General features: G+C 42.1%; 1 long non-coding RNA gene across 1 annotated transcript; it reads left to right on the plus strand.

Annotated features, from left to right (window-relative positions):
• Positions 1-223: 223 nt before the first annotated feature.
• Positions 224-9715, plus strand: LOC140695673 (uncharacterized). The gene is made up of 2 exons (XR_012071430.1): positions 224-406; positions 9372-9715. It is a non-coding gene; the product is annotated as an uncharacterized lncRNA (long non-coding RNA).
• Positions 9716-11272: the final 1557 nt, after the last annotated feature.

Below are 11272 nucleotides of genomic sequence, written 5' to 3' on the forward strand. Positions count from 1 at the left end.
TGTCAAGAATTTAGTATCAAATAAAACCAACATGATACTTGCTGAATGTCTACAGTCTAGGCCTCTGTAGGGAAAATGGAGTCAGGCGCCCTGACTGGAGGCCCGTGCACAGTCAGTCAGCAATGTTACTCCGCATGCGCAGTACCCGTATATTGTTAAGTAACGATGACGTGTGCTGCGCAAGCGCAATGGCTAGCCCACGTAGCTTACGTAGTTGGCTAGAGGCCAGCTTTGTTTGCCTCCTATTTAAGGCGGATAGGACTTTCTGCCCGCGCCAACGCTGACGCCCGTGTGCTCTGCTCGGTGATAAAGGCACGTCAGAGGTACCCAGGGCTCCACGAGTGTTCTTCAATCTGCCGGAATCTGTGAGCCTGCCAAGCCTTGAGCACTTGCAATACAGCCTCAGGTATAATCGTAGAGAAAATATAAGATGTTATGTTTATGCTTTTCTGGGACTTAGTTTTGCCATATGTTAAGTGGGAGCATTGGATTTGACAAATAATTCTGTTAATCTCTCAATTTGGTGAAAATTATAGCCACTTATTGGATACAGATGAGATATATGTGTATTAAATCTCATTTAATCTTCCCACTACCCGGGAAAGCTGTACTAATTTGTAACCTGTGTTTTAGAGCTGGGTAAACCAGGACGTAGGAAGGTTAAAGTAATTTGCGCAAGATACACAGCTGGGAGAGCAGGGACCTAAGCCTCTGGCCTCAGCCCTAACCTTCCCTTCCTCTTGAGAGTCTGTCCTCTCCTGGTTGTTGGACTTGCCTTATGGAATGCATCTCATCTGTTCCCAGACAGCTGTCTGTCACTCTTCATTTTCTAAAATTTTTGTAACCAACACCTTTATCACCAGCCATTGGTGGAGGACTTTTGAGTTATTGCCTGTGTAATTAATCTAGACCAGCGTTTCTCAACTTCAGCACCACTGACATTTTACTATGAATAATTCTCTTTGTGGGGGCTGCCATGGGCGTGATAGGGTGTTTAGAATCATCCTTGGCTCAACTCACTAGATGCCAGTAGCAACCCACCAGTTATGACAACTAAAAATGTGCCTGGAAATGTCCTCTGGGGGCAAAGTTGCCCTAGGCTGAAAACTGCTCAACTAGACTTTGACTGTGGATTAAATATGTGTGTGTGTTTGTGTGTGTGTGTGTGTACTATGTGAAGCACTTTGGAAACTTAATAATGCTGACAGGGGCCAGGCGGCCAGTGAATTTATGGCTGTAGGAAGCTCCTGCTTCATAATGTTAAAATGATGACGGCGTTACTTGGAATACATGCAGTAGGGAGTGAGCTGGCTATGCTGTCGGCTTTCTCTCCTCTTTTATGGGCTCTGTAGATTAGCCCACGGGTTATTTCACGGGGAAGCTGTGTAGGTTAGCAGCAACGGCACAGGCCTGGAGTGAGGTGACCTGGTTCCTAGTCACAGCACCACCACTACTCCACAAGGCCTTTCGCTTCTTTGATTCTCAGTTTCATTATTTGCCAAAGAAGGTAATCGGGCCAGATGACCTCCAAGGTCCCTCCTTGCTTTCATAACTAACAATTTTGCACCCAGATACAGAATTACTCACATGACAAATTCATCCTTCCTGAGAACATTGTAGTTTGTGACAGTGAGACTGTGTATTCAATTATAACACAGCAATAAATGCCACCCCCTCCCAGTTTATTCCTGGCTTTGGGGATATCCTTTCATATATCAACCTTAACTATGACTAGTCAGAGCCTGGTCGTCAGCCTTGAAGAGGTCTGCCTCAGAGAGATTAGGGAAGTCTCCCACTCGGGCTACAGAGGGTCTAATGGAAAGAAGGGCTCCTGCCCAAAACCAGGTTTGTGTTTGTGCTTCACAAACTGTATCCTGCAAGACCCCAATTGTGTAAAACGCAAGCCCAGTGTACTGGCCTCCCTTGCAGGCTCCAGGGAGGGATGTTCTGGTTTGTCTTACTTCCTCCACCACAAAGATGCAGAGAAGAGGGCAGCGGGAGCAGCAGCTACTACAGGGATTCAGTCACGTGGCCCAGAGTGCCACTGGTTGGAGATGCCATTTAAACAGTTGTTTCTGAGACACAAAGATACACTGTGACAACAGCACTGTTATGTGAACGATGCCTCCTAGAGTCACCAGTGTGGAGGTGTGATCAGTAGCCACCGTTCCCGTGCAGCACAGGGTTCTGGTGGCCGTGGTGGCTGCTTTACGTTTGGGGATGAGCAACTGTGCTTGTGTGCGATTCAGGAAGAGAGACCATCACAGAGAATGCCGCTGGAGAGACTGCTGCCCCCGCTGCCAGAGACCTCGGAGTGACTCTTACATAGGAATCTCAAGTTCAAAATGCCCAAAGCCCAGCTGACCATGGACTCCATCCCTGCTACCCCCTCTTCTGTGTGCCTTCCCCTAGCAGACGGCACCGTCATTCTCCCACCCGCCCAAGCCAGAAAACTGCAAGCCTTCCTTGATTTTCCTCCCTTTTTCTTTCCCTGCAGAAAACAGAACAAAGTCCTATCAGTTTCCCTGCTTACTTCTCTCGCACTGGCTCGTGTCAGTCCATCCCCGCTATTGGTACTTAGTCAGGGCCACCACTGTTTCTGTCACCTCCTAACAGGTGTCCTAACTGACAGTTCTTCCCGTCTCCAATCCAGACTCTACACTTAAATCACAGTGACTGTACCTGAACTCCAAGATGGTCATGATATTCTCATGCTTAGAATACCGGATGGCTTCCCATTGCCCTCAGGCCTCCTGTAGTGGATTTTAAGGCTTATCTCAGCCTGGCCTTGCTTACACCTCAGATGTCACCTCTGACCACTTTTTACCTTGTGCGCTGTGCTCCAATCATACTGAAATAATCTATGACATTGTGTCCCTCTTACCTCCAGGCCATTTGTCATGCTGCTTCCCCTGCTTCAAACACTATAAATGGGCACTAGCAGCTTGTGGTCAGGAAGGAAGGAATATTTAGTCACTGGAAAAACTGTCACTTGCAAAGTATTTCTTAACAGGCCATTTATCACTTGGAAATTTCTGGTTGACAGCAGAGAAAACCTGTGGTTTAATTTCCAAAACTTGCACCTCAGGGCCTTTTCTTGACTTTACCTTTCTCTCTCTCGAATCCAGGCATATAAAAATAAAGGGATGCCCTTGTAAAGGCGAGATTTTAGTTTTTCTGGTGATAATTAGGTTAAAGAAAGATTCTGCAGTAGAGAGATCTGATCTCAGTTTTCAAAGTTTATACCATCTGAGCATCACGGTACTGTTCGTGCTTATTACTGATTGGGGATGAGTATAATGTCGTGCAGTATGTGAAAATTACAGCCCAGGATAAAATCAGAGAAAGAAGAGCAAAGCTTCCGGATGTGGAAGATGAAAGGAGTGAGGAGTACAGTCTGGGTACAAACATCCTGTGAAAGTGATGATTTAAAAAGAAGGATTAAGTCACGTGCTCCTAGAATTGGAAGGAATCCTCCTTTCATTGATGAGGAAGTTGAAGCCCAGAGAGGTTAAATATCTTGGTCATCATCACACAGCAAGTTAGTGATGAAGTTGGAGTACTGTTGTGAACAGAACAGGGATTTGTCTGAACATTTTAGATCCTTCCCATCAAGTTGGTTTTTTGGGCGTTTTTTTGGTGGAGGTGTGGAGGTTGCAGTAGAGTGACAATTTATTTGTATTCTATAAATTAATATGGTATGCCAGAGAGTGCTAGGGATATGTAATTTAGAAACAGTAGCTTCCTATCATGGGGAGCAATAGCAGCACAGAAGCATCGAGACTGAGCTCCAAGAAGCTTCTGTTGCTGAAGGACTGTCAGCTGTGCCTTATTGGAGAGAGACTCTGCCCCCTGTCAGGCTGATTGGTGATTAATGTCAGTAGGGATGTGGAAGGAAATTAAACTACAGTTCTGAGATGGATGGTTAAGGTAGCCACAGCCACGGTAAAAAGTAGAGGAAGTAAATGCAACATGATCATCAATTTCTTTACTTGAGATAATTTTGGTGTCAGAGATGACTTTGGCATAAAAGACTCAATGTTTTTCACTGGAATTGAAGGGTAAATCATGTTTTAATAAGCTTGAGTCCCCATTCAGAAGGCCGGTGTTGGAGATGGAAAAACAACCATTGTTGTATTGCCTCAAACTCACAGCTGGCAAGCAGATTTAGAACCGTATTCTAGAACATGGTTTCTTGACAAGTAAATGACATCTGCTGTCATTGTTTGTTTGGGGTATCCTGCAAGAACCCCCACAATATCCAAACCCAGCCCACCCCCCTCCCCATCTTGGTATTCCAGAGAGAGTAACACCAAGGGCACTTATAGCCCTGGTGGCCAAATCTTTCCTGGACAAAATGATAAGGCTTTTATACCAACCCTGTGGCGTATAGGAGACAAGTGCCTTTTGGCTCATGCCTTTCTCACTAATCTGCCTTTTTCACTGAGTTTGGTTCTATTTTGTGCCAGTTCTTAGTCATCTAAACACAGGCAGCGATCTGAGTTTACTGTTTGTCTTCACACCCCTGCCTCTAGATCCTTGCTCTATCCTTCCAGAGATACTTCACGTGTCCTCTTTGTGCTGGGGAGGCCAGCTGGTCATCATCAACTTTTAGCTCACCAACCGACCTGCTTATCATGGCTTTGTAGGGGAGCCCATGTCCTGGCATGGAGCACTGGCATGGAGATCCCCACCTGAGATGGCCCCCACGTGCTGGGGAAGGCATTGCTGCCCCTGCCTCGCCTCCTACCCCCAAGCTCAAGCCCAGGGAGGAGTCCCCTCCAATCCCCAACCCACTTAGCTCAACAGCTCATCACCTGCAAACCTTGAGCAGGAATCCACAGTTGAGTCCTCACCCAGCACAACCAGCCACAAAACAGAATGGTTACATGGTCCTGACCCCCAAAAGCCCCGACAAAGAGGATGAAGGCATAGGTGGTTCCCAGATGATTAGGGAGCACAGGAAGTGTGAGGCTTTTTTGTAGAAACCATGGATTCATTTTTTCTTACTGGTCCCACTTTGTTACTTGTATCCCTTGGTGAGGAAACCTTAGATTCTGAGCTATGGACTCCAGGCTCAAGTCAGACCTGCCCTGCATTGTGTCTTCCTTTGGCTCTAGAGGCCTCTGGTGAGGGCCTGAGGGGAAAGCTGCCTCCCTGGACCTTGACCTTGGAGCTGACACCCCAGGCACCTGTTCCCCAACCATGCCTCAACCCCGGACCCAGGATGTTCTGGGGAGGTGGAGGCCAGGCCACTAACCACTGTTCTCCGTCTCAAGTTTGCTGTGGTTCAGAAGGAGAGGGGTGGGTGGCAACAGACACAGTGTAAGTGGTCTCTAATTCTCCTCTAAGTTGAAGCGGGTCCGGTAAGGCCCAATCTTATTTTCTCTTTGGGTGCTTTCTCCCCAGAGATTAGTTAATATGCTCATTACAGATAAGTTCTGAGATACAGAAAATTCATTTGAGAAATCTTTGTGTTGTGCCAACTTTTCCCCTCCAGATTGGCTTGCCTGCTCCGTTACTACTGCAAGTCAGAAAAACAGCACTAGCTTGGTATCACGAGGAGTGTGATGGTAGTGTCAGGGAGAAACTGGAAACGCTGTCTGGAGTGAAGAGCAAATAACCAAGCTATTGACCGGATCCTGAGAATCTTCTCCATCCTCAGATCTCTCACCTCTCCCTCCTAAGGGTGGGCGATTATCATGAAGGGAGAAAAACACTTAGGAAAGACAGTGCCATGGTAGTCATACAAGAATGTTTCATGTAAAACAGGTTTGTCAGATAAGGGCAAGGGCAAGCCAGAATGAGACATGGGTGGAGAGCCCTGGAGTAGGCTCCATCCCTGAAACCTGCCAGGCATGGAACATGATGGGACAGGACACTTTGATCCACACCTTGATTGAATATTATTAACCAAAGTTACTAATACTCTCAGGGAAATGAGCACACACCGTATCTGGGAGAAGTTTCAATAACTCTGGCACAGTATTAACTCGTTACTCATATTTTCTTCATAACACAAGTAAGTCAGTGCAGTGGGAGAAGAAGAATACAGTGAAGACCAGTGATTTTGTAGTTTATTTTTCTAAATATCTGATAGTACTAATAGGGGAAAGTGTTCTAATAGGTTGTGTATTATTTCAGAAAATTAAATTGAAAATTCTGTTTATGAATAATAGTTTAGAGGAGTTATGAAAATAAAAACCAAATTGTTAGGAAATGAGAGTTTGGCATCCTATTACATATGAAAAAACTCTCTAACTATACGGTGAATTATTATTATTATTTAAAATCATTTTCTTCCTTAGTTAATATTATGAGAATATGCTTCTGTGTTCTTTAGTGTACCTAGAAGTTACATTGATACGAGCTTTGTTGCACTTAATTTCTTTCTCTTTTGTAGGAGGGGAAAGAAAGATGAAATAAATTTTAAAAAGTTGTACTTATAAAAATTAACTACTGGTTTTAGAACTATGTCAATTAATGACTTCTTTTCTGTCACTTTTCCCATATGGTTCAAAATCCCCTTACTTTGGTTTCTGTTTTCTTATCAACAGAGTACTTCTAGATATGGAAAGGATTACCTAGGAGGCAGAAGGTTTCGCATTACAAGGACATTAAAGGGTAGAGATTCTATAGAAGATTCAAGCAACAGATGGGTGGTTGGATTAAGAGAAACCTGAGCCCCTTCATCTCTGGTTGCCAAAAGTTATATAAAACTTACTTATGGTCATCAGAGTATACCTCACTTCTTACACTTTGCTCTCTCCAGTAAATTGTACCTCATCTTTCCAAACCTTTCTTTGGGTTAAGCCTAACAAGCATTTGTTAAATACCTGTTATATGCAAGACTATATATTAGCCGCTCTGGGAGAATCAAATTAACTATAATGTGAATGTCACATTAACACTGTATATTTTTGAAAGTTTCCATTAAAAAAAGATTAAAACTAGAAGAAAAGCAATACGCACTATTTGCAACAACAACAACAACAAAAGTGAATAGTGAATGATATACAGATCCCAAATGCAAAGAGCCTTACAATTAAAGGAAGATGATTTCCTAAAATTCATGAGCCTTTGGTCATTTCAATCATTTCAGCAGCTCTCTAAACAAAACTGTATATCATACAAAACTTACAGTACATGTATTTCATGCATGGTTTAGGAATAATTAATACTTTAAAATACTAAATAGCCAAACGAACCAATCAAAATATCTTTTATCCTTTACATAGAAAAATAAGTTTATATACTAAAAACAAACATTTATTTACTACTGTGTACTAAACACTGCAAGAATGAAGGATTTTGTTTAAAGCCCAAGTTTCAAGTTACAGGAAATCAATACACATTTATTCCAAACGTCTACATTTTCTGTATGAGGCAGCAAACATTTCTGGATAGAACAATGACTATGAATCACTGAAAAAGACTCAGTGACACAGAGAGATTAAATAATATTTACTACTGAAATAGTAAGGAAGTTTGACTAAAACAAAATTGAAAGTTGTGCTAAAATAATAGGTAAAGTAAAAGGGTTTCATGTTTAAGATTTAATTTTTACTAAAAGTTAAATTTATTGGAACAGTTCACCCCTTTGCTGTTCTGAAAAATTGTGGTTGCCATAAATATGCTTGGTTTATTTACATTTTCCACCTCTATGTGCATCTGCATGTCGTGTTAGGAACACTAGGAGATAGAGTAAAGCAATTCTGGGACTTACAAGTGTGGATCATGCAATTTTTTCACATTCTTAACCAATAAAACATACAAATGATGAGGCCTTTGAACAACAAAGACTCATTGAAATGGCCTTAGGCAAGAATCAAATCAAAGGCATGCCTGCCACAACCATTGTTTAAACCCCTGAGTGGATTGAGGTGCTCTAGAACAAAGATTCAGTTGAAGTTGTAACACCCAGACATTTCTTTCAATAAGTCAAAACTGTTCTGGCAAAAGACACGAAAAGTATATCTCCCTCTAGAAAGCCTAACTGATCCTTGTTTCCAACAATGAATTAGAGAGAGAAAGAAGGAACAAGGCATGGGAAAGAGGAAATAAAACTGGCAGGTTAAGAAGTAGGTTTACCAGGCTCCCGGCACACCTTCTGGCTTGGACCCGGATGTCCTGGCTCTGCTGCTTTGCCTGAGCGATTCCCACTTCCTGTCCCAAGAGCAGTTCAAATGTCACTTCAGATTTGGCTAGAGAAAGGAGCAGGTTAAGGATACACAGGCAGGCTGGACCAAAGAATCCTGTCAGGGTAAGAAGTCTGGATTTCGTAAATGAGAAGAGAAGGCGCCAGGGAAGGCGTGTCAGGAGTGACAGGGCTCTGGCTATGTTTTCAGTTACAGCGATGAACACTCTGGGGTGTCTGGATTCAATCTTGCCACTTACTGCCTAGCGACTGAGTGACTAGTTAAGTGTATCTGTGCCTCCCTTCCCATCTACAAAATGGGTTAAGAAAGTACTCGATCCTCAAGACTACTATGAAAATTAAGGACTCAGTGTTTAAAACGGTACCTGGCACATGATACCTTCCTGGATTCTACACACCCCCTTAACAACCAGTCTATCTTCTAACTCATTCATTCAACAAATATTTACCAAGCCCCCACTGTGCTCTACACCTTAGCTGTCCAGTACTGTAGCCACTGGTCGTGGGTGGCCACTCAGTGCTTGAAATGCATCTGTTTGGAACTGAGATGGGCTGTTAATGCAAAACACATGCAAGATTTCAAGGTAGTACAAAAAACAGAATGTAAAATATCTCAGCAAATTTTTAATTTTAAAATAATATATTTCAGATATAATGGGCAAAATAAAATATGTTACCAAAAAAAAAAAGGTTTATAAAGGATCTGTAAGGGTGTCTACTGGCCATGGACCTGAATCAAACTGATACAAAATGACTAAGTATTTAATGTAAAAAAAAGCCACTGATCTGGACTAAAAACCGTCCATCATCTACAAGGAGGAGGTTCTAAGAAAGCTCGTCTCTTGAGGGATACATGAAACCGCTCAACTAAGCTCTTAGCAGAATGGGTGTGGCTTTGTTCCGACAAAACTCTATTTACAAAAAGAGGTGGCAGGCGAGATTTCAGCCCTGGGCCATGGTTTGCCAACTCCTTGTCTAGGGCTTCCATTAGATTATAAGCGCTGTTAATTTTGTAAATCGTAATTGTCTTGTTTATCATGCATTCTCAGAGCTTAACACAGAACCTGGAACAGGGTAGTCATTCAGCACATTTCTGTTGAATGAATGAATGGCAGGCAGTCTAGCATTCCACTCTCCTTTTTAAAAGGGAAGCATTGTTTCAATTTTTTACACTTAAAAATTGACATTAATATTTCATCTGATTCTATTTTAGAAACACAGTTGTTGGAGGAGGTCATCGAGAGGGCATGACTGCCAGTTGATCTGAGAGCTTGACCCAGACAATCGGAGGCTCCTCTCTGCCTCCCTTGTCCTTGGAAGGTATGTTCTGCCCACCATTCCCCATTCCCACAGTGAGAGCTGATTTCAAGGAGCAGTCTTGAGAGAGTAAGGTGTTGTTGAGACCATCTGCATGATATGCATGACTAAACCCAGTTAAGGACTCTGTATAAACTTTTAAGATTCTGGTAGGTGGATGCCGAGATCTACTCCTCTTGTGGTCATCCAAGACAAGCCTTGGATGTTGGTTCCTTGCTTATTAAACCTGCCAGCTACCAATCTGGAGTGGTCTGCCTCTTTCTTGAGTATCTCCTTATTCTCTGTGTATGGAGGTCAGTTTCAGATTTCACCTGGGAAACTCCCGGGATCTCAAACCAACGAAAGTGACATAACAACATGAGGTAGGGGTGGGGGTGAGGCATGGAACAGGTTATAAAAAAAGAAAGGGAAGAAAGAACCCTTGAAACTTCATCAAGATATGGTATCAAACCTCTCTTCTACATTAAGAAGAAATTGATTGGCATTGGTCATTAACAGCTGAATCTTTTCTTCTCAAGAACTGAAGTAGATCCCCTTATGATTGCATGTTTTTTAATTAGAACTCTTCTTAGCCTTGAGGTTTTCCTTTTATCTATTAAAAATTCCACGTTGGACAAATGAAAATCAGTGACTCATCTTGCGCTTGGCTTGGGACAGAGCGGTAGGCACATCTGGGCAGGGTAGTGGGAGTCGCAGTGTGAATGAGTTCTCTGAAGAGTCAGAGTACAGTGGAATGTATTTACTAACATCATGTTCTGATTGTACCTCATCAAATTCCAGCTGATGTGTCACAAATGGGTTTGGTGGGTAATCTTCTATTTCCGATGGTAAAGATGTTCTAAGAACATATGGTCCCTAATGGCAGTTTTTTTTTTTTTTTAATTTCTGTTAAGATCTCCTTTTAAGTACTCAAACACTATGGAAGGGCAGTTAGAGAGCCTGGAGACAATTCCATGTTTATTAAAGCTTATAAATTTAAAGCATTGGATCATTTAAAAAAAAAAAAGAATTACTTGCCTTGAAAATCTCAGGAAAGGAAAATAAATTGAATGTTTAACAATCAAGATTTAGTAAGAAAATATCCAGTACAGGCCGCTGAGGGAGAACCAGAATTCACCACAATAATTCCCTCACATTTTGCAGTTGCAGCACATTTTTGATTGTCTAAGTTAGAAATATCTTTTCCCCATTTGCTTAACAATGGTGTGACCTGCATGCTAATTTTTAACCTACAAGTGGGTAAAAGTTAGCTCCATTTCAATAACTTTGATTTAGATTTTTGTGGACTTGTGATTTCTCAACTTTAGAGGGCATCAGAATTACCTGTAGGGCTTAAATCATCAGTTGTGCCCTATCCTTGGAATTTCTGATTCAGTGAGTGTGGAGTGGCGCACGAGAATTTGTGTTTTAAATGAACGCCAAGATGATGCTGATGCTGCTTTTCTGGGGACCACACTTCGAGAACCACTGTCCCAGATCATTATTTTAAACAAAGTTTTCAGTATGTCTGTTTCTGGCAGAGGTGATTGATCGTGATCTGTTGTGACTGAGGGATTTATTTAAAAAAAGGAAAAAAGGAAAGAAGAAAGAAAAGGATGAATTTCTTACTTTCATTTGCTCAATACATTTTTTTCCAATGCATTTTAACTTGTCCTACATCATGCATTATTTTAAATTGTATATATACTCTGGTCCTGTTTCTGTAAGATCACTATTAATTTCTTATTGTCTAAATCCAAAGAAATTGCCTCTATGATTCTCAAGGAATAAAGCCATTTATTCTTTGCCTTGTAATTT

This window comes from Vicugna pacos, chromosome 3 (genome assembly GCF_048564905.1).
Source record: "Vicugna pacos chromosome 3, VicPac4, whole genome shotgun sequence".
NCBI lineage: Eukaryota > Metazoa > Chordata > Mammalia > Artiodactyla > Camelidae > Vicugna > Vicugna pacos.